The 22616-nt window shown below is 41.7% G+C and overlaps 1 protein-coding gene across 10 annotated transcripts in view; it reads right to left on the bottom strand.

The window, feature by feature from the left end:
* Positions 1-22616, bottom strand: part of CALCRL (calcitonin receptor like receptor) — a 114146-nt gene that overhangs the window by 88009 nt on the left and 3521 nt on the right. For 2 of the 10 annotated variants that reach the window (XM_061608248.1, XM_061608249.1), the window contains exons 1-2: positions 15542-15705; positions 14465-14603 (exon numbers count right to left, since the gene is read on the bottom strand). The exons of 1 other annotated variant lie outside the window; for it this stretch is intronic. The gene's annotated coding sequence lies outside the window, so the exon portion shown is untranslated. Of the gene's footprint in view, positions 1-5277; positions 5300-13880; positions 14434-14464; positions 14604-15541; positions 15706-15947; positions 16246-22616 lie in introns of those variants that run through there. 7 more of the 10 variants (XM_061608251.1, XM_061608252.1, XM_061608250.1 and 4 more) reach the window with 5 other exon arrangements.

The raw sequence follows: 22616 nt of genomic DNA, 5'->3' as shown, positions 1-22616 counted from the left end.
CAAGCACAGCTCTGCAGGTGCAGACCAGGTTTCACCTTTACACAATGACTGAACAAACATGACAGTATCTCTCTTCACCCTAATACATCAACAGAGTTTGTATACAACTATAGGAAAGGTGATAGTTGAAAGTTAATGATGTATTCCTTATGATTCGATCTTAAATTTCAGATTCTCTGTATCCATGGGAGAATTACAGGGAAATTATACCTGATCCTCTGCAAAAACATACTGTATTAACTCAACCTTAGACTTGAGCTGCAAAGCAAAACCAATCCATCAAACTGCCCCAAGGTTAAAACAAACGGGACAAGTAAGACAGCAGGTCCTATACAATATTTCATCTCTAGTTATAGACAAGCCTCTGAGGAAAAGAAAGAAGACAGAATCTTAAAAGACAGAAATGTTTTATTTGTGAAGTGGTGGGGTCAGTTTGAAAATATCCCTGCCATATTTAGAAACTATAATTTAAACAGAAATTTAATTCATCTCTCCATAGTGGGGAAGAACTGATCAAGTGGCCTGTGTGCCTGCTCAGTCTGCTCTCCAGACCCCTGTTCTCCCTTCTGATGGTTCTTTACCTGTAAAGTGGGCACCCCTTCTAATAGAAGGGTCCTTCAAATGGAGGACTATCAGCCCTTCAAAGAGGACTGCCCTCTGTAAGGTAGGGCACATGGCCACCCTAATCTTGTGCTTTAAAAAGCAGTACTTGAGTTGTGGAATAAAAGACAGGGTAGGCTTCAATAAAAATCCCAAAGTCCTACCCATAACACTTCCAATTTTAGCCAAACCACATCACCATGTCCTTCTAAAATGGCAGCTAAGGGGCTCTGCAATTCAGTTGCCATAAAGAAAGTGTTTACATGGCCTACACATTCTTACAGTCGTCTGCAAGAGACAGATATCAACAAAGGTGTCAATATTGTAATTGGTCAAACATACAGGTTTGCAGATAATCTATCTGTTTGGAAAGTTGCCTCATTTCTAAAATGTGCTGTGAGATTTGCAAAACTGAAGAAGTGACAAAGGGAAAGTAGATTGTGCAGTCTGCTCATCTGACCACCTTCGATCTTCACAGAGTACTTTGAATGAGATTGTACCCAATATTGGCCCAGGTGTACAAACCTTGGCTTAATAAACCAAGATGATATTATGTATATATTTATTCGTTTTAAAATTTATATCCTGTCCATGGAGCCCAGGGTGGCAAAAACACAAGCGGCAAAACAATTTAAACATCTAAAAACAATTCCAGTACAGAAACAGACTGGTATGAATGAGCCTCATGTCTGTAGACATAGCCACTTCCCATGCCCCTTCTCAGCATAGTGAAATTAACCCAGGAAACCATCAATTAACCATTGTTTCCTGTTGCATCCAAACTGGGAAACTATCACTGCCAGACTTGGAACTACGAAGGATGTTAAGCAAACTTGAAAATGTGGTTTAAGATCCTGGCTCGCTGTGACCCTGTGAGCAATGCCGTCAGGAGTCATGTACTCCCAGCTGGGTCACCCATGGCAGTAAGGTCAAGCGAGAGGAACCAGACAAAGAACGATCCAAGAATGTCCTCAACGGGAGAACAGGCGGAGGATAACAATGTGTACGTTACAACGGCTGTGAAGGCAGATGAAGGCTGCAGATAAAAGACTTCCAATCGCCGTAGTATCCATGCCACTGGATCAAAGCCTTTTTCTATCAAGATTGTGTGTTGATCGTTGTGCGCCGATCTCCCCACATAAAACAAATTCAAGCCCAGGCATCTTCCAACCAAATTATCTTGGAAGACAATCGTACTCGGCCACAAGTGATCGCCAGTGAGTGAGTGAACCTGGTAACCATAGTTTCCTGGTTTGAACATGATGGGAAACCATAATTGATGAAAGACTTCCTAGGTAAATCTTGTCATGTCAAAAAGGGAGAAGTAAAGGGATAGTGTGAAGACAGAGAGTACAAGCACAAAGTTTGTGGCATACCTTGGTTTGTGAAGATGAGATCCAGATGTCTGAACGAGGCCATTTTAGAAATATATATCTACTTATAACTCCTTCTTTGTCATTACACAAAGAGCAACCTTTCAGCAAGGATGTTTATCCGGCCATTATTGAGTAGTCCTACCTTCCCAGTGGTATCATTAATAATAGGGAAATGGCTGCCTGAAAAATCTGGTATCACAGGCACACATTAAAAGACATTTGGAAGCAGTGGTGATACAGTATACCTGAAACCAGCAGAATATAGGTTTTGGAATGTGTACATGGCCAATTTTTAAGGCTTGCCAAAACGACTCATTCAACACCATCGCTGGAGAGGAAATGGAACAAAATAAGAGAAGAACAGGATGGACTTAGAAAGGACAGAAAGGAAACGGGTGCTTAATGTGGCCTGAGGCTGAAACATTTTACTGCCTCTCTCTAGTTCAGCGACAGTGTGGTTAGAATGTCTACTAATATTTTAGAATCATATTAGAGTATCATAGATAGCCTAACCATATTACAGCTACACCAGACCTTTTAGTCTTCTATTGTGTTCAGTGTAGCTCCTTAACTGTAATCAAACAGAAGTTCGGACTTAGCCATTGGCACATTTAATTCCAAGAAACAGGAGCATGAACTGCTCTTATAGCCAGGTATGTATCCTTGGAAAAGCATTTCACTGGAGTACAGTGGAGTATGAAGCCAATTCTAGGGGCTCTGTGCACAGGCATAAGGCTTGTTCATTATTAAGCCAAGACAGCACCGTGTTGAATGGCTCTCTGTCAATAAATAAATAAATAAATAAGAGAATATGGTCACACCTTTCATATCCTAATAAATTGTAATTTGTGAGATTTCCCTCCTCCCGCTTGGTTTGCATAATAGTTTTCCAAGAAAAACTTAGCAAACAGGCTTAGTACTTTTTAAAAAGTTTTGGCTAGTGTCCACAAGAGACAGGGCCTCTTTAGCAGTGACCACAAAACTATAGAACTCCCTTCCAACTGATTTATGCCTTGCTCCTTCAGTTCAGGTGTTTCAGCGGAAGATTTTTCTTTTCACTTCTGCCTTTGACTGAGACCATAAATACCCTGAATGTTTCAAATCAGCTTTTGTAACATTCATTGTACGCATTTTTCCAATGTGTCTTGTATCTCATCTCTCTCTCTCTTTGTGTACGTTGCTTTGTGAGGGCTATGAATGAAGCAAGCACTCAAGAACAGTAACCACAGTACAAATGAATTATTTGTATCACTGAACTGTTCCCTTCATGAGTGTAACAGCAAATAAGTTCCTCGCTGAGCCCAAAAGAGAATTTCAACACATATTTCTACAAACAAAAACCCACACAAAAGCACACACATCATAACACACCCACTGCAACCTTTTTATAATACCTATAACTGCATCATCTATGGGCAAGGAATTGCCTTTTTATTGAAAAACCGAGAAAGTTCCCATTGTTATTACTCTTGGACAAAGAAAATGTCCTGGCTTCTTTCTTGACTGTGTACAGTCCTTTGTGGCTGTAGTATCTCGGAATACACACATTCTTCCCACCATGGGACATTCTGCAGCATTATAGTTTTGTCTAGTTTGTCACACCAAAGGCACAAGCTAGAGCCATAATCGCAGCAAACCATTGTGCCAGTTTGTTTAGTAAAAAGAGCTGCTTATAGTCAGTGAATACAAGCACTGCAGCGGGTGGTGGTGGTGGGAATCATTCTTAAAGGAGATCACACATCAAAGTACTGACAATTTGCAACAAAGGAGGAAGAAAGTAGTGAGGAACAGATAATGCCAGCTTAAAATGGAAAGGGCAACAATGGCAATTAAAAAAAGGTTTCTTATGGATGATAAAGAAAATATATTTCTTCAGTACAGCCTGTCTTCAAAAACGCTTCTTTCTAAAATCTTATGTTTAGTCTCCAGACTGACACCTGCTGGAATCCATGGACAAAAATCTCCAGAAGGGTTAGATATTTCTATAACAAAATGACAAACATATTTCCGCTCCCACAATAAACTGGCAAGTACATTTCCATATCTATGTCAAGGATAAAGGCTGTTTGCTCAGGAGTACTTTTTCCACATATCAAACAATTCACCTACTGCATTAGGGAAAATGTCTTTTTTGGCTTTTCAAGTTATTTTCAATGGGCTGGATCCAGACTAAGTTAACGGCACTTCATTCCCCCTGAAATCAATGGGACTTGAGTCATTACTAACTTGTCCTAGCGATTTCAACAGTCCTAGTGACTTCAAGATTTTTCATATGTAATGACAAAGCAGTGTGCAAAAACACAATAAAATTTCAATTCAGAATAAAGAATGGCAGCTAAAAGAAACCGACTGGTGTTAGTGGCTGGCAAAGGCCTCAGGAAATGAGCGGGTTTTTAGCAAGCACTGAAATTACACCAATGTAGGTGCTTGCCTCACCCCAGAGGTGATGTATTCTACAAAGAGGGCACCACTACTAAAAATACCCTCTCTGGCTGATGCTAAGGAAACCTCTGCAGGTCATGGCACAACCGGAAGGGTCTCGTCCAATTATCTTAGTGAGCAGCCAGGTATAGGGAAGGCTCAAGAGGGCATGTGGTTGGCCAAACTACTCCAAACACCTTGTCCATGTCCTCAGGCTTGCAAAGCTGAAATTGATCCCATGAAATCACATTAGATGGTGCACTGGACATTATATAACCATGGCATCTATCTCCTTGTGGAGCTGAGCAATTTTATCCTCAAACTACCTAGGAAAACTGTCACGTTAGGCCTCTGAGGGTTGTAATACCCCATCCAATGGTTTAGAAGTTAACAATCCTCTCACCACTAGGAAGAGTTTTGTCAGATGCCTTCTTGAGGATGCAAAGGAAGCAGCAAAGTAGGCCTCTTTCCCATCCTCACCGCCACAGCAGCATAATTTAAATGCTTCAATGCATGTTCAGTCATGTTCGTCATGAGTCCTCTGCCATTCACACCCTAGCCATTACTGGGTCTGCTTCATTGTCCACAGCTCCTGAGAATACCAAGGAGCGGCATGGGCTCTGCATTGTCAAAGTCATCCCACTCCAGCCAACCCTACCATATTGTCCAGATAAACAATTATACACTGGCTAGTCCTCTCGCGAAGACAAACAGTCGATACTCCCACCCCTAGGCTGCTTTCACACATGGGGCTAATAGCGTTAGTTTAACGGATTAAAAATCTAGCACTTCGTTCCAGATTTCAAAAATCCCTTTCACACTGCAGTACCAATTTAGCGGCATTTCACGCAATGGTCTTTCACACAGCACTCTCACCTACCACAGCTGTTAGAAGACTGCTTCTTTTCCCGCCTTTTCTACTCAAAAGCTCTGCTTGTTCCTTCTGCATGGGGGCGGTTGAAAGAGGCGCAATCGCGATCAGCTGAGAGGCGCGGTAGCGCAGCAGCAGAGGCTCTGGTTGAGCACAAGCAGCAGCAGCACAGGCTGCTCTCAGGAGCAGCTGGGATCGGCTGGGAGGCGCGGCAGTGGCAGCGCAGCAGCGCGCGAAGGCTGCATGCTGGGAGGGCTCCTGGTAAGGGCGGGAACGCACCGCATGCTGGGATGGCTGTCACATGAGCAGCGGCAGCTAGCGCAAAACTCCCGCAATCTTCCGGGTTCCCAGCCTGCTATCGGAATTTTTCTGGTATCATTTATTGCAGAAATTAGCGCTAAACTTCCACTACATTCCACCAGAATTCCGGAGCTACCCATTATGTCGTGTGAAAGCTCAAATTTTATGCACAATTTAACAGGAAATAAATCGTCAGAATAACGGAATAAAGTGCAGTGTGAAAGCACCCCAAGTCAGGTTTTTCACTCTGAACTTCAACTAGCTTGGGCCCCATCTGCACTATATTGTTAAAGCAGTATCATACCACTTTAAACAGTCATGGCTTCCCCCAAACAATCCTGGGAACTGTAGTTAGTTAAGGGTGCTGAGAGTTGTTAAGAGACCCCATTCACCCTTGGATTTAAAATGTAGTAAGTTCTACTACTTATGTTTAAAGTAAACTAACCTATGCCTTCCTAGTGGTTTACACAAAATAATTCTGGTCTTCACTGAAAAAACTTTTGAAAAGACTTGTAATTTATGGTGCATAAATTCATAACCTGAGGAAAAGTTCCTGTCACTTGATCCAAAATATATATATTGCTCCATGTATTTAAGTGAGGGCAGTAAAGAATCAATGACAAGAACAACATCTTATGGGACATTTTGCACTTGGTATGGACCCCTGGAAATGAAATTCATGTCCCAATACAATTAAATTGCCACTTTTCTTTGGAAAATCCACAGAAACAGAGGCCCAGGCCTTTCCAGATTGCCACTACTGTGTGTTTGCCAGGAAAAATTTTACTTGGCCCACAATAGGCATTCACAATGGCGTGCAGAACAAGTGCAGCAACAGTGTATTCGTGTTCACTGGAAAGCCAGTGTGGTGTAATAGTTTGTGTGTTGGACTAGGACCTGGAAGACCATGGTTCAAATCCCCCCTTGGTCATGAAGCTCACTGGGTGACCTTAGGGCAGCTACCAACTCTCAGCTAATCTACCTCACATGGTTATTGTGAGGATAAAATGCAGGGGTGGAACCATGTACACCACCTTGAGCTCCTTGGAGGAAAGGTGGGATATAAATGTAATAAATAAATAATTTAAATAAACCAACAAAATCTACAGAGCCAGGGCAAATCACCATAAGCAGGCGTTAATGGCCAGCAAAGGCCTGGGGGAACAAAGACATTTTGGCAAGCACTGAAAGCAAAGCACTGCTGGCACTTGCCTTATTTTGGGGGTGGGGTGTATTTTGGTTCTATACACAGGTATTCCCATCCAAGTATTAAATATCCCAGTGAGAAGCAGCTCTAAGAGCTGGTTGTTTCAGACCTATGTTGAAAACTTTTTAAATGTAAATGTACTGCCTCCAAGTTGATTCCGACTTATGGCGACCCTATGAATAGGGTTTTCATGGTAAGCGGTATTCAGAGGTGGTTTACCACTGCCTTCCTCTGAGGCTGAGAGGCAGTGACTGGCCCAAGGTCACCCAGTGAGCTTCATGGCCGTGTGGGGATTCGAACCCTGGTCTCCCAGGTCGTAGTCCAGCATCTTAACCACCACACCACACTGGCTCTCACATATAATCCAGAAAAGCATATTTAAGTTTAATTGAATTATATTGGGACATGTGCCAGTCACTCTAGCTGTACAACTTCCCTTCTCCAGTTTCATTTTCATGGGGATACTTCTTTTATATTCAGCTAACAAGAGGTTTGGGAAACTATAGAAAGAAAGCCAAGGGGTAACTCCATACAAGGGTTCTGGCTGCTGGTCACACCATACATTTAAAGCACTCTTATATCACTTTAGCAGTCATGGCTTTGCCCACAGAATCCTGGAACTGTGCTGTGCTTGCCACAGAGCTACAATTCCCTGCACCCTTAACAATGTAGGAGTTCCCAGGATTCTCTGGAAGAAGCCATGATTGTTAAAGTGGTAGAGTGGTATAAATGTATGCTGTGGATGTGACTTAAACTAGTTTGGAATGAGCAGCTATGAAAATGCATAGTTTGGATTTTTTATCATCCCCAAAACATTCTCTCTCTCTCTCTCTCTCTCTCTCTCTCTCTCTCTCTCTCTCTCTCTCTCTCTGTCTGTCTGTCTGTCTCTCTCTCTCTCTCACACACACACACACACAGAGAGAGAGAGAGAGAGAGAGAGAATCTCATAAAATTGTCTGGGACAATTACAGAAGGATCATATAAAAGAATAGCACTAGGGTGGAAACGTGTAAACAAAACAAAGAAAGGAGAAATTTAAATCCAAAGGTTAGATCTAGAAGATATCAGCTGTAGAGCAAACAGTTTTATTAAAAAGACAAACACTGGAATGGGTTCCTGAATTCACAACAGCAGAAAGAACACTTGGCAAAATTAATTCAACAGAAAAGGGAAGCTTAAGAAATGCTAAATGAATAGATCAGGTGGGAAACCTTTTTTAGCGTGAAGGTCACACTCTCTTCTCACTTACATTCTGGTGACCACATGCTAGTGGTGGGTAGGGCCAGAGGCAAAAGTGGGTGGAGCAATGCATGTATATTTTACATTTGTACAGTAACCTAACTTCGATCTGCACTTCCACAAACCCCTTTATCCTCCATTCAGGCAATCAAGAGGCATGATCAGCATTCAAGGACACATTCCAGGCAGACACACACACAAAAACCTCTCAGGCTGTGAAGCAGGGACAGTGAGGGGTGTGGCCTGGGGAAAGTTCTGGGGGCCAAAGAGGGCTGGAGGGCTGCATTTGGCTCCCGGGCCTGAGGTTCCCCACCCCTCCAGTGGAGGAAACCACTTCTGTCTGCTGTGCCACAATGCTGGGTGCTGTCTAAACAAGAGATACGGAGTAGGCTGAATCTGGGCTTTCTTCCCATAATTTATGTAATACGCACACATACAGCTAAATACAAAATAAAGCTCAGTGAATGCTATGTTTACTAGATTAAAAAATCAAAAATAAAGGAACTGTAACTGATCTAGCACAGTAGCTAAGAGACTGAGCTGCAAATGTTCTTAGTTTGAAAGTCACCTATGCCATGAACTCAGTAGGTGGCTTTGACCAAGCCACTCTCAAACGCTTGGGAGCCCTATACAAATGTTAAGCAGCAAAGTGCAGTGGAGCTCTTCCATCATCTCCAACCTGGGCTCTTCAAACTCTTTAAAACGTAAAGACATGGCAACTGGCAACCCTCATTCCCCCCTCCCCTTTGCTGGCTTGAATACAGTTTCATAGCAGTAATTAAAATCCATAAATTTACTCAGCACACATCACAGGCTTGTTCGGCATATCGCAAAAGCTAGGGAGGAGTTTTCAAACAGCAAGGTCTTCTGGGTAAATCAGTGCATAAGTCATACAGGCAGGGGCATTGCTAGGTACTTACAAGATTTGGGGCACAGGCCCATGACAGAAATTTGCATATGCTAATTTATATGCACTGATGCAATGGAGGCTGACTTTTGGAGATGTCTGGAACAAACTCTGGATATCAGGGATTACCCTGAGCTACGACTTGCCAAAAGGATTTTCTGGACCCAGAACACTGTATGCGGATTGGGTCATCCACCCCACCCAAGCTGCAATTTGTGCATAAGCACTCAACTGTATTGTTACACAAAAGATTTCAGTCGTTTTCAGCTCCATGTGCAAGGTGTGGGGAAGGGCTGTAGCTCGGTGGCAGAGCATCTGCTTTGCATGCAGAAGATCCCAGGTTCAGTCCCCGGCATCACCAGGTCGGGCTGGGAGAGACCCCTGCCTGAAACCCTGGAGAGCTGCTGCCAGTCAGTGTAGGCAATACTGGGCTCAATGGACCAACGTCTGACTCAGCATAAGGCAGCTTGATTTATTTTTATTTTATTATGAGACTTGTTAGTCGCCCATCTGGCTGGGGAGCCAGCCACTCTGGGTGACGTACAGAATAAAACAGTATATAAAACAGATAAAAATTTAAAAACACAGTAAAACTAGCCCGTTCCAAGTTTCCTTTGATCCTATGTGTACATATGGACACACACATTAAAATAAAAACAAATCTCTTTGGGTAAATTAAAATGCCAGGTGACTGGGATCTCAGCTACGTGCCACCACATAGCGGAGCCAGTCACCCTGTTAAAAAAATGTTATGTTTTAAAAAGGGAGGAGCAGCAGATTTGGCTTAAGCTGCCCCCTAAAATTGTCCCTTCATACAGGCAATGAGTTCCACATCCTTTGATCGAATCTTCATGAGGTCTGCAGCCATGAACTTATTTCTATTTGATTCGCTCAGAAATTACAAACACTGGCAGAATAAGAATAGAAAGAACTGGGTTTCCAAAATTGGATTCCAATGCATAATTTATACTTCCTGTTAAAACTATAGTCCAGAGCTGGCTGAAACAATTTTTTTGTAACACTGTTCCACAACTCCTTTGGAAAATTAACATGCATATGTTTTCAGGACTGCCCCCAACCTATCTCCATTCACTGGGAGTAAAAGCCAATGTGATGTAATGGCTTGTCTGGGTCTGGATATGAGAAACTGCGCGATTAGATGTCTGCTCACCTATGAAATGGGTGTTCTTTTTCACATGTTATGCTGCAACAAACCCAGATTTCTCAAGAATTAATCCAAGCTTCCTGGTCAGCATACATAATTTGTTCAATGTACAGGTTTTTAATATTCACGCATTACAAATTTACATGTACACATAAAACATCTTGTACCCATAAAAAAGTTGTGACAAGAAGTCCTGGCTGGCGTTGGAAAAGTTACTGTCTTGTAGCCTTGACTATTTCACAAGATAGTCAGGAGGCTAAAAGGCCAGTCTAAGCACCTTGGCGGAAGGGCAAACATACAAAGATGCTGAAACGTAAAATAAATAAAAAACCTAGCACCTGGCAGTCAACAGTCATCTACCCAAGATGAACCAACCAGCCTTTATCACTCACCTCTCCTCCACAATCCATGCCTAGCAGGTTCCTATGTAGCACTTAAACATCATCTGTAGAATCTGGCAAGTAGCAAACCATTCAAACACAGACAGTTACTGGGCCTCAAACATCCCAATTTTTGCTCTTAAGATGGCATTTGGGACAATTGTGGAGGTTTGCACTTGTCAGTTCACTGCACAGTATGCACTCCACATACAGCTGATTTCACTTTAAAATATTGAAAACTTTTACGTACTATTACTATGAGCTCATGTACAAAGTGCAAAGGACGTTTGTAGATCTTCAAAAATAGTAAATATGTACTAATTTTTCAGAAATTACTAAGCGAGAAGTGTAACAGTTTTACCTGGGAAATCTTACTTATTCCAAAATGATGTTTTTGTTGAACTCTACATACATAGTTCTAAAACCATCTTAGCTTTGGAAACTCAAGTGTAATTCTGCCAGTGTTATCCCCCTAAATGCATCCGTGCAATCCTAGGCGCAGCATCTACTCAATCAGATTCTGTTAAATATCACCCCAAACACCAGAAGAGCTGTGCTAAATTTTGATTTTTAACAGATCAGTTTGAAGCCTCAAACAATTATATTACTAACTTCTAAAACGCTGACACCCAAAATTACCCCCCCACACACACACAGCTAAATGTAAGTAATGTTGGATTAATGATTAACAAGCACAGCTCTGAAGATCTACAGAATATCTTATTGCATGTATTCTTGGTGCTCTCTTTCATTTACTGGAAACTTGAGCAAAACTGTCTATGCCGCAAAATAACTGCAAGTACAAGGAACAAATCTATAAGAAGCTCAACGATACAGCTTCTAATGCACAGCATTTCAAAACAAACTAAAATAAAAATTTTGTATATAAATAAAAGTTTTTGGTTTATACTCTGAAGCTCATACTTTCTTTCCTTCAGGGATTTCGGGGGTGGGGGGAATGCCACTTTCAAACGAGAGGCTTAGAAGCACCTTTGAATCTCTCCTGTGAGATGAGTGAATTGCTTTCATGCCCTGCTTGTGGGCTGGCCACTGTGCGAAACATGATGCTATATTAGATGGACCTTTGGTCTGATCTACCAGGGCTCTTTTTATGTTCTTAATGTGGCTAATGGGGGACAAAATGCAGAAATGAAATCAAATGTAGATTCTTGTCAATGCCGTTTTATATTTACATTTTAGAGAATTTTAAACAGGGGATTTGAGTCTCACCCATGAAAACTCCTGTGGATTTCAGCCTACAACCTTCACATGCTGCTTGACAAATCTATGGTGCTAAATTTAGATCTAATAGTGCAGTCTTATACATGTCTAGTCTGATATAAATCCCACTAAAATCAGTGTGACTTCCTCCCTGTTAAGTAGGTTCAGGATTCCATCTTTAATCACGGTATTGATAACTGTGCGAAAGGATACATTAAAAGGAGACCTCCGAATTCAGTAACACCAAATGAAGTTTAGAGTTTGCAAGCTGATGGCCTTAGGCCGTGATTCCAATTGCTAGGGACTAGTACATTGAACACAGTGAGGCTACCTTTCAAGTAAACATGCCAAGTAAACAGACTGCTAATTTGTTAAATATGTCAACAGACAGTGACATTAAAAACAGATACTTATGTGGATATGCTTCCTTTTCAAACTAAGTGTGCTAGTTGATACCAACAAACAGCAATTATCTCCTAATTTCTGAAGTTAAAAAAAAGGAACCTTCGGGATCAATTCCAGTTTCACTAATAACAGGTGCTTAACTAATGACAGTGATGTCAATAGCAATACTGATGCCAACAGGATGAACTCATTAAACATAGTTGCTCATTAAAACCCTGTTTGCTCCATAAAGTCTGGATAGCTTTATTGATTGCATCTATTCCACACAATATATATTAATTAAACACAAGACACAGGAGAGCTGCTCTAGCATTGTGGTTAAGAGCCTGAGCTGTGATCCGGCAAACTCTTGGTTCAAAACTATTTCTATCATGAACAAGCTAGATGGCCTTTTCAGCTTCTCTCTCATATTGTGACATGGACAGAATAACACTGGTCAGCCTCACAGGGTTGTTGTAATGATTACTGAGAGGTGGGCAACCTACTTTCAGGCAGGTGGGGAGAGCCTGAAGGGAGAGAAAGAGAGAAAGCAGGGGAACAAAACTTGAAAAAGGCCAAAATGGATTGAGCAATGGAAGGAGGAGGGTGGAAGGAAAGCCCCTGGGAACAATCAGTTGAGACTTTTGGCAAAAGCAGTCTGTCCCTTTCCTGGCAGCCCATTGGGTGGGGTGGAAAAGGGTGGGAGAGCTGGGGTGGGTGTCAGAAAGTATTGTGTGAGAGAAAAGGGGGTGACAGAATGAGGCGGGAAGCTTGACCACGTTTGGTTCTAGCACCACCAGCATGCAGCTCCCAACATTATCCCTGAGATAATGTGGCCCTTGACAGGAAAAAAGTTTTCTCCAAGAGCCACACCTGACTTGGAGCAGAAACACACTCACTGTTCTGCCAATTCCAGTGCGTCTCCACCTCTGTCTTCTGAAAAGGGGGACACACAACGCCAGTCAAATCCCATCCCTTTTTACTGTAAAACCTGGTGGGAGCAGCTCCAGTGCAGTTTTTTTTTTAAAAAAATCAACTTCAAAGAGATTTTGCAACTGATCAGCAGATCAACCTGTTCCCCCTCCAGGTGTGGCCAATGGAAACTCTTTGAACTGGTGACTAACGTGTTTACAGTCTTATTTATTTATCTATTAATTTTATTACATTTATACCCCGCCTTTCTTTTTATGAAACCCAAAGCAACTTACATATGGTTCCTACGCAGTCTCCCATCCAGGCACTGACCAGACCTGACCCTGCTTAGCTTCAGCAGGGAGCTGGTCTTATGTGCCTTCAGACCATAGCCTGGGAGCCTTAAACGCTGCATGCACAGTGTTTTGACTACTCTAGGGTTGTATCACAGCTAAGTACTACTAATTGTACAGTTTCTTTAGATTCTAAAGAAAGACATTCTGGTTTGATATTTTAGATCTCTTCTTATTTCAAGAATAGGGCTTCCTGCTGGGAGGAAGGGTGGGATATATATCAAATGATAAATAAATAAAATAAATTCCCCACCCCATCCTCTGAATTAATCACCAGAAAGATACCAGTGAGCTGTCATCTGGATCTGGGCAATGAAGGGCGGGATTTTATTTGATGATCTGCAAAGTCTGTAATTACTTTTTAAAAAATTAACTAAGACAAAAATAATAACACAAGCAGACAACAAATATCATACAGACCAACATAAATACTGAAATATAGAGCAATAGCTCATGATGCATTACTCTCCTCACAAGCAACAGAGTTTCTGACCCTTGCACCGGATGGACCTTTGTAGGTGTAGTCAAGAAATGTGAGACTTACCAAGCAGTCTTGTGCACTTTGGGGCTTACTCCTGGGAAACTGGATATAAGGTTACGGCCTGAATTATCTCATAGGGGTCATGGATGAAAGTTAACACTGTACCTTTTTAGTTCCAAATGAACAACAGCAGTACTTTAAAATATATCAATCCAGATGTAACTATCCATTTCAGAAGTAAAAATAACTCCATCCCTTTTATAGCCAAGGGAGTATTACACCTCTTGTAAACCACTTTAGAGGTTTCTTACAATCAAGTGGTACATCAGTGGCGTTACATACATAACAAATAAAAAAAATCCCAATAACTGGCAAAACAAAGCAAAAGCAAACAAGTCTCCCTGAAGCATGTCAGTCCACTCCTCCTGCCCCAGCTATTTCTAATGGGGTTCCTCAAAATCCCTTGTGATTCCAGGTAAGCGGAGTTCTGCTCCCCAACACTAAGAATTTATTTCAACCAGGCAAAATAGCGGTAAAGGTTTCCCTTTGGGTTGCACATCCATCCTGTGGGCACCCATTCTGAAGAGAGCTTAAATGCAGGGCCGACGACCTCTTTCAGCAACAGGCAAGCGTTTCTTTCCTCTCACCAGACAGTTCTCAAGCATCCATATGTGCATCTCTGCAGGATTTTTTGGCCATCAACAATTCACATAGGAGCATGCCTCCTCCTCGCACTCTTTCTTCCATACCCACGCTGTGTGTCATGGCCATGCCGTGTGCTGCTGGCTACATCCAAATCAAAAAAGTCAATCACTAAGGATAGGGGAGAAATGTTCACCCTTTGAGTTCACACAATCACTCACACACTTTCACATTTTCATGTCTGAGATGCTTTTGAAACAGGCGTTTCAGGAGGAAAAGCATTAGAAACAGAAGGCACTAGCACCCCAGTCCTAACCAAGCTTACTCAGATATGTCAGTTCATTCCTTGTATATTTTGGCATGATATTGCCAAATAAATATGCTTTGGATACAACCTGATGCAAAGAATGTGTGCTTACAGCAGAGGGACTCAGTTCAGTAAGGTTTACTCCCAGGTAAGTGTGTATAGAACTGCAGCCTTAGGCAGACATTCTAAGCACATTTCCATGGAAGTCACTGAAACCTAAATGACTGATAGCAACATTAAGGCTACATATCTTAAGCATAGCAACTTCCACTGAAATCAACCGATATACTTAATTCAAAGCAATAAAATTAAATTAAAATAGCATCTTTGGGCTCTATATGCAGTTAGTCCTGGGTATCTGCTTTATATACAGGATGATCCTATGCAAGTTTACTCAGAAGTAAGTCCAATGGGGCTTACCCGAAAATGTGTACAGGGTCATCTTTACTGAGGAAAAACTCCCACTGAACTCACTGAACTTACAGAACAATCCTATTCAGGTTTATTCTGAAGGAAGTCCCACTGAGTTTAATGAGACTTACTTCCAAGTAAAGTTGCATACGTTGACAGCCTTGATTCTGATCGGACATATACAGCATAAGGCATTTTGCATCCAAACTCTTGATCAGTTTCATCCTGCTCACGCACACACGCACAGAGAGAGGGAGAGAGACACAGAGAGCTCCCGTTCGCTCAAACTCTCACGCCAATTAAACCACGAAAACGGCAAGGAGATGGAGGCAAGCTGGTGAGACGGCACAAAGGTTCTCCTTACCTAGTTCTTTCTCTCGTCGTTTCTTTTTCAATAAAAGCCTATTCTACACACCGAATTTGCTCTTGAAATTGTTATTTCTCATGCTTTCGAGCTCTGAACGATTTCCACATGCCTGGAGTGAAACTTGATTCGTTTCCGACAGAAGCCAACTTTGGATCTGTTTCCTAAGGCACAGCCCAATAGAAGCATTTATATGCCTGTGAAATCTTGAGGGTGTGAATGTGTGTGGTCCCTCCTCTTTCCCATATCACAAACGCACATTCTCTAACAAAAAGCTCCTCCTTCCCGTTTTCAAAACCACACGCGGTTTTGGAGTAAGCCGCTTCGGAAGCAAGAAGGATCAATTGCTTGTTTTGGCTGCTTTTCCCAACCCCAAAATATACAGTTGATTCAAATCGATACTCACCCAAAGCTCTTCCTTCCTGTGATATTAGAAGGGATCCGATGTATCTCAACTGAACGTGTTTCTTCTCAGTTTCGGAAAGGATTTCTCTACCCCCCACACACACTTTTTTTTTTTTTTACCCCAAAACGAATTGATGGGGAGTGGAAATGATTTCAAGGACGTGGAGGAAAAAATTCTGCGATGGGATCCGAAGAGGCAGGTACAATCCAGCAGGCGCTTGCTAGCCCGCTCTGCCCTCGAGAGAGAGAGAAGACGGCTCGAAGTGTGGGAGCGTTGTCAGATTGTAAGTGATCGGCAGCGCCAGGGAAACATCCCCGCTTCCTGTGACATCAGTCGGAGACCCCGCCCGTTTCGAGTATTAGATGACTTTCTTGCTCAAAGAGCGCACGCACAGCCCGCCTGGGCCGAGCGTCGCGTCTTTACTGTTCCCAGCGACGCGCTCTCCGTACGTCCGCGGGGCGCTTTGCCGCTGACATTCCCACCTCCCGGTGCTGAGCTGTTGGGACTTGCGGCCCCAGAGACAGTCGCGGGAACTGAACGAGGGGCGGCACAGCGAGAGATATCGACGGAGGGAAAGACACAGAGGGACAGATCTCTGTGATCTGTTCGTCTGTCGGGGAATGTATGTTTTCTTATGTGTAGGTAGCGCTTTTTTCATTTCGAAAAAAGAGGGGTGCTGGCACTGGTGTCTTGATAAAAGGGCCGTGGGTGCCAGCACAAAATAGCTGCCATGGGCAACAAATAAAGATGCGCTGGTACTCTGTGCAGGTGAGTACCGTCGCACAAAAAAGCACTTTGTATATTTCCACATGCCTGGAGTGTACATAGGTGGATATAGGTAGATAATAAACAGCAGGGTTGATAAAAATTAATGGTTTTTTTTTAAAAAAAATCGGTTACCATTTTAATTGGATTTATCGGATTTTTAAATTTAAATCTGATTTCAACATTTTCTCAAAACAATTGATTAAAAAAGAGCCTAGGTCAAAGATATCATCATGCATGCTAATTATATGCAGCTTCTAATTATGTCCTGTGAATATGTTAACAGCAGTTTATGGAGATGGGAGATAACTTGATCAGTCCTGTTTTGCAGTGGCGTACATGAAGTGCATGCTCTCTCGCTCTCTCTGGGCCTTGCCTTTCTCTAAATGCAAAGGTCAATGAATAGAGAATTTGGGGAGATGGAGTAGATCTGAACAAGGAGGAGACCACCAACGTGGTGTTCCAGTTAACAGCAGTAGCCTCTTCTGCAGGTGTAGAGAGATTTTTTTTTCTTCCTTTGGACTAATTCATTCTAAACTGAGAAATTTGTGTGGAGCTGAAAAAGGAGGAAAGCTTGTATTTCTTTTCCAGACAATGAACAAGGAAGACAAAGGTGAAGAAAAAGAAGACAGAGTTAACTGTACCACCTGATACTTTAAATTTCTCATGCTGAGTTGGTTGAAATTGCCTAAATTTTATTTTTTTTAAAACTTACAATTATCCACAAACTAAAATAGTTAACCATTCAGAAATCAATGTGCATGTTTTGTTAATGTTGTTGCTTGTTGAAGAAAAGTAATCAGAAGAATAAACAATCTTATTATTACAATTTAAAAGCCTGTTTGATGGTGGTGATTCTGGCACAGCATGACAAAAATATCATGATTAACTGAACAATTGGAGCTGGTTTGTCTGTTGAATGGTGAAGCTCATTCTGGTTTAGTACTAAAATGACAAAATTATCCCAGTTTTTGATGAAAATTAATCTCAAAACAATTCAGAATAACTGCTTAGTGTGTACCTACATTCTATAAAACCTACATTTCTGAATATTTATTAAAGTTATATTAAACAATAATGCACTTGTAGTAAAAAAATGATGATTAAATAGAATCTACCTCACTAGTGATTTAAACTAATTTAAAACATTAAAATTGAGTCCTTCAGAGAAGCTATTTAAATCATGATTTAAATCACAACAGCCCTGAACAACAGATATATATCAATTTGTCATCTATCTATATCTGTCTATAGACAGACAAAGTGTATGTGTGTTATACATGCACCTGGTGTGTATATAACCCAGATACCCCCTGGCTTGCACTGAATAAGTCCAAGGTAGGGAGAAGACTGGCCTGACCGAAAGGGAAGCAGAAAGTTGTCATGATAAATTCTCTTGTCGTCTGCCTTTCTTCCACTTAGTCTCACGACTACTCTCCTTAGGCTGAGGGATAGCGTCTGGCCCAGCGTCATCCACTGAGCTTCATGGCTGAGTGAAGATTTGAACTTGGAGACTCCTTGGTCCCAGTCTGACACCAACTATACTGGTTCAATTGGGGCAGCCCCCCCCCGAAAGAGTTAGTATGGTGTAGTATTAGACTACAGTTAGGGGTCGACATTTGCCCTGAGAACCACAACTCTAGATGAGATGCTGGAAAATTTGTGATTGGTTCTCCTATGGTTTCTCACCCCTACCCCAAAGATCAAAGCAGATAATGCTGGGCAGGGTTCCCACTCTTCTACACTGTTTTCCTAGTCACATCCATACCATACATTTAAAGCACATGGTTTCCTCCAAAGAATCCTGGGAACTATATTTTACCACACACAGAGCTACAACTCCCAGCGCCCTTAACAAATATCTATTCCCAGGATTCTTCCGAGGAAGACATTTGCTTTAAATGTATGGTGTGGATGTGGCAAAGCTACCATTCCCCCCCCCCCATGAAACTACATGCCATGAAACTCACTGAGGGATGCTGAGGGACTCAGCCTAACCTACCTCACAGGACTGATGTGAAGGCAAAGGGGACCCTGTGTGCCTCCTTCCCTCCTCACATGCTGCATCCGCCCCTTGAAAATTCTCCCCATGTATGGGAGGCTTTTTTCAAGACAAATGGGGCATTATGTGTGGGCAATCTTTCTGGAGATTACAGTTGCTGAGGGAAAGTGATAATGAGAGTCTAGATGTGTATGCGCTTAAATGAATAAGTGTGTGCATATAGGGATGTGAGTTATGAGGGAGGAGAGAGGGTTTTTAGTGTGTAATAGCAGTACTTGCTGTTATCTGATTGCTACATAAAGCTACTAACCAACCTCTCCCTTCCTGCTGAGAAGATTAAATCCCTCAAGTCTCTGCACTTTTGTTTTTTTAATATTCATACAAATACTTTGCTGAAATGGTTGAAAATTTACAATATATTGAGCAGGCAAGAAACATTTAACCACTCTCAGATCTACACAGGTCTTTGAGGTTGCATTCCTATAAACCCTTACTCTGAAGTCATTCCCACTGAAGCGAGTGGGATTTTGTTCCCTTGAGCATAGTGCAGTGGTTCCCAAACTTTTTTTTTACCTGGTGGGCCACCTGAAAATTGCTGGTGCTCTTGGCCAACCACTTAATGGTTTTTCTGTCTGTTGCAGCAATTGTAATTCAAATTGTGATGCAATATAAGAAATAAAAAAGCCATAAAACTACATGTAAAAATCAATACAAATATTCAGGGTGATGGATGTGCTATCTCCCATCTTCAGCCACAAGTCTACAGATGCACACACGCCACCTGAATGATGCTTGCGGATCACAGTTTGGGAACCTCCGGCATAGTGGGATTTTCTTCTCGTAAGCATGCATAGGATCACCCTGCCAGTGTATTGAATGCGCACAAGCTCATGGTGAATCGCAGCCTGTCTGTAGGTGGGCTCCACAGAGAAGAGATCAGTGGTGTCTCAACCATGCAGGCAATCCCCATACCGTGTTGCACTTATTTTTAGCACTCAGGAAAAGGTCCTTGCATGGGAACATCCCATGCTTCTGATACAGCTCTGAAGTGCCTCTTCAGAAATGTGCAAAATTCCTGGACAAGCAGACACACCCACAGCTTTCGGGAATGTTAGAGCAACTCAAGCCATGCAAATTTGTTGGCAGCCTCCAGCTTCCTGCAAATCATTGTAGCAGGGGTACTCCTTCCACACTGCTATTAGTCTACCTATCCTCTCCCTGCTCCTCTCCTTGTCTTTTCCTTGTCCTCTAGTTGTGTAAGCCTTGTGGTAGTGATGATGATGATGATATGGAACTATCAGGTGCTTAAAGCTGGGTAGTGGCCAGCAAACATCAGCAAATTCCAAGATTAGCATAGAGCTTACGGAGATCCAGTGCTATTAAGACTGTTGACAGGTGCTGTGATAGGAAACTTCTGCCTTTCCTAACAGATCTATCAGCTCTGCAAAATGATAGACTGGCAAATTTAAACAATTTCTTTTTTATGCCACGTTTCAGGAACATAATCTTTTGAAAGCAGCTCACACAAAAAAACCTCCAAACAAAACAGCAGGGTACAATACTCATCACAGATCTATTCATTAAAAGCACGTACAGATGAGACATTTTTAAAATCTAACAGCTGCCAAAACTCAGTATAAAAAAACAACATATATCCTGGGCTACATCTATGGACTAGCAATAAAAAGCAAGCTTCAAAGCACACAACTACCTTAACCGAAGGTGGATCAAAAAAAAAATGTCTTTTGGGCCTACCTAACAGAAAGGCAATGGTAAGGATGGGGCCCAAACATAACTCCCGGGGGGGGGGAAGTTTCACAGGCAAGGCTAAACCTCAGACTAAACCTTTTGCGGCCCAGTCTTGGTAATTCAGTATAATATAAACCTTTTCTTCTTACACAGTGAGTGAGAGAGAGAGAGTAGAAGTCTAAGATTTTTCTAGAAGTCAGATTCCAGGAAGAGCTGGGGACTGGGCACACCAGTTAAGAGAGGGTTCCTGTTATTTTAGCACACCTGAAGAGGTCCTTGCATGGGAACATTATTGTGCATGCAAGTCTATTTCCTCTCAACACATCACCTTCATGCAGGCAATGCTTGAATGACCAAGGGTGAAGCTTCTCTGGAAGACATAACCTTTGACAACTCATGGATCAGACCTCAGCAGGAATGTTACTGAATTACATGCATGTCTGCAGTCTTTCAAAGAAGAAATATCAATTTCTTAAATGATCAGTGTTTTTAAACTTTACAGTTTGTAATGCTATTTGGCTATTGACAGACTGCATAATTTATTTTTTATTTATAAATATATTTGTATACTGCTATTTCATTTAAAAAATGTCAAAGCTGTTTATAACAAGTTAAAAAACTGTACAGTAAAAACCACTGAAAATACAGTAAAAACAGAGGTCAACTATTGCAAACAGACATATTCTTAACTGCCTGCACAATCCTGGTGGAACAGAAAGATTTTCAGCAGGCATTTAAGAGTTAAAACAGAAGGTGCCTGCTGTATCTCTATTCACAGAGCATTCCAGAGAACTGGGCTGATGACACTGAAGGCTTGATTTGTGTCAATGTTAAATGAGCCTTGCCAACTCAGCGGGGCAACCGAAGCCGCTCCTGCAAACCATTTCAGTGATCAAGCTGGGACATAAGGGTTTTGTCTTTAACAAAAGATAAAAACCTTGTGAACATATGCAAGTTCCAAGGCCACCCCATTACAGCAACAAATCAAGATACAACCTGATACACATACACACAGGGTTGTATGCAAATCCCACTCAGAGTAGACCCATGGAATTTAATGAATCCACATTAGTCATATATATTAACTTCAATGAGTTTACTTTAAGTACGACTAACATTGACTACCACCCATACTATAAGCATGTATTTTGGGGTGTGGGTGTGTGCCTGCATGCATGCCCGTGTGCACACATGTGATTCCAGATGGGGGCTTAATTGCAAATGGGTCATTGGCAACAGATTTGTTTCTAATTTATTAGATTTTCTCCAGAATGGGTAAATCCAGATTAAATGAGAAAAATATAGGCTGGCATTTTGATGCCAATGACATTATGTGGACTCTGTGAAAAACTTGCATGCTTGAGGGGCATAAATCCATAATGAACACTCATCTGGAAAGACCCTGTAAAACTTGGGTTTTTCAGCGCATGGTCAGCAAAACAAATCAGGAATAAAGGAATCAGAGGGGGAAGCTACGAAGTGCTCTCAGTGGTTTGATCAAAGTTAAAACACTTCAGAAAAAGCACTGATATGCAGTATGATGCTGACATCTAGTGTTTAAGCACTGGCCTGCCACCTCTCTATACGCGGAGCTCTCTCATATAACCAACCTCTGTAATGGCAGAGATAATAAACACAAATTCCTATGCCCTGCTAAAAAATATGCCCCTGTACATAAACACTTTGCATATATTGCCCAGCTCACATATTTGCAAGAGCCTTCCAACTTACTTTAATGGAGGAGGCAACTTCATGTGCTTAAACAAATGTACGCACAGCAAGGAATGGAGGACAAATTTGATTCAGTCCACATTTAAAGGCGAACCTACCTAATTCACACTTTCAGAAGCAATATGTGAACTGAAACAGCCACCCTTTGAAATCCCCTCTTTTCCAAATTTTGTAATGCTGTTCTACAGCCAAGTAACATGTACAAAAATGCATATACATAAAAATAAATATATTTGTGAAAACAAATCCAGGATGCATTATATTACGGAAAATTACTTTGCAAAAATGTGTGTATTAGGCAAAATTGCATACAAACATGCCTATGTTAGGAGAAATTCCTATTAAAATGCTGATGAATTTTCATGAAGATTTTTCTTCCTATATACATATATATTTGTAAGTGTCATGCTGCATTTACACTG

This window comes from Rhineura floridana, chromosome 2 (assembly GCF_030035675.1).
Source record: "Rhineura floridana isolate rRhiFlo1 chromosome 2, rRhiFlo1.hap2, whole genome shotgun sequence".
In the NCBI taxonomy this organism is placed as follows: Eukaryota; Metazoa; Chordata; class Lepidosauria; order Squamata; family Rhineuridae; genus Rhineura; species Rhineura floridana.
The sequence above is the reverse complement of the archived record's forward strand: the minus strand, read 5'-3'. Positions and strand labels throughout refer to the sequence as shown.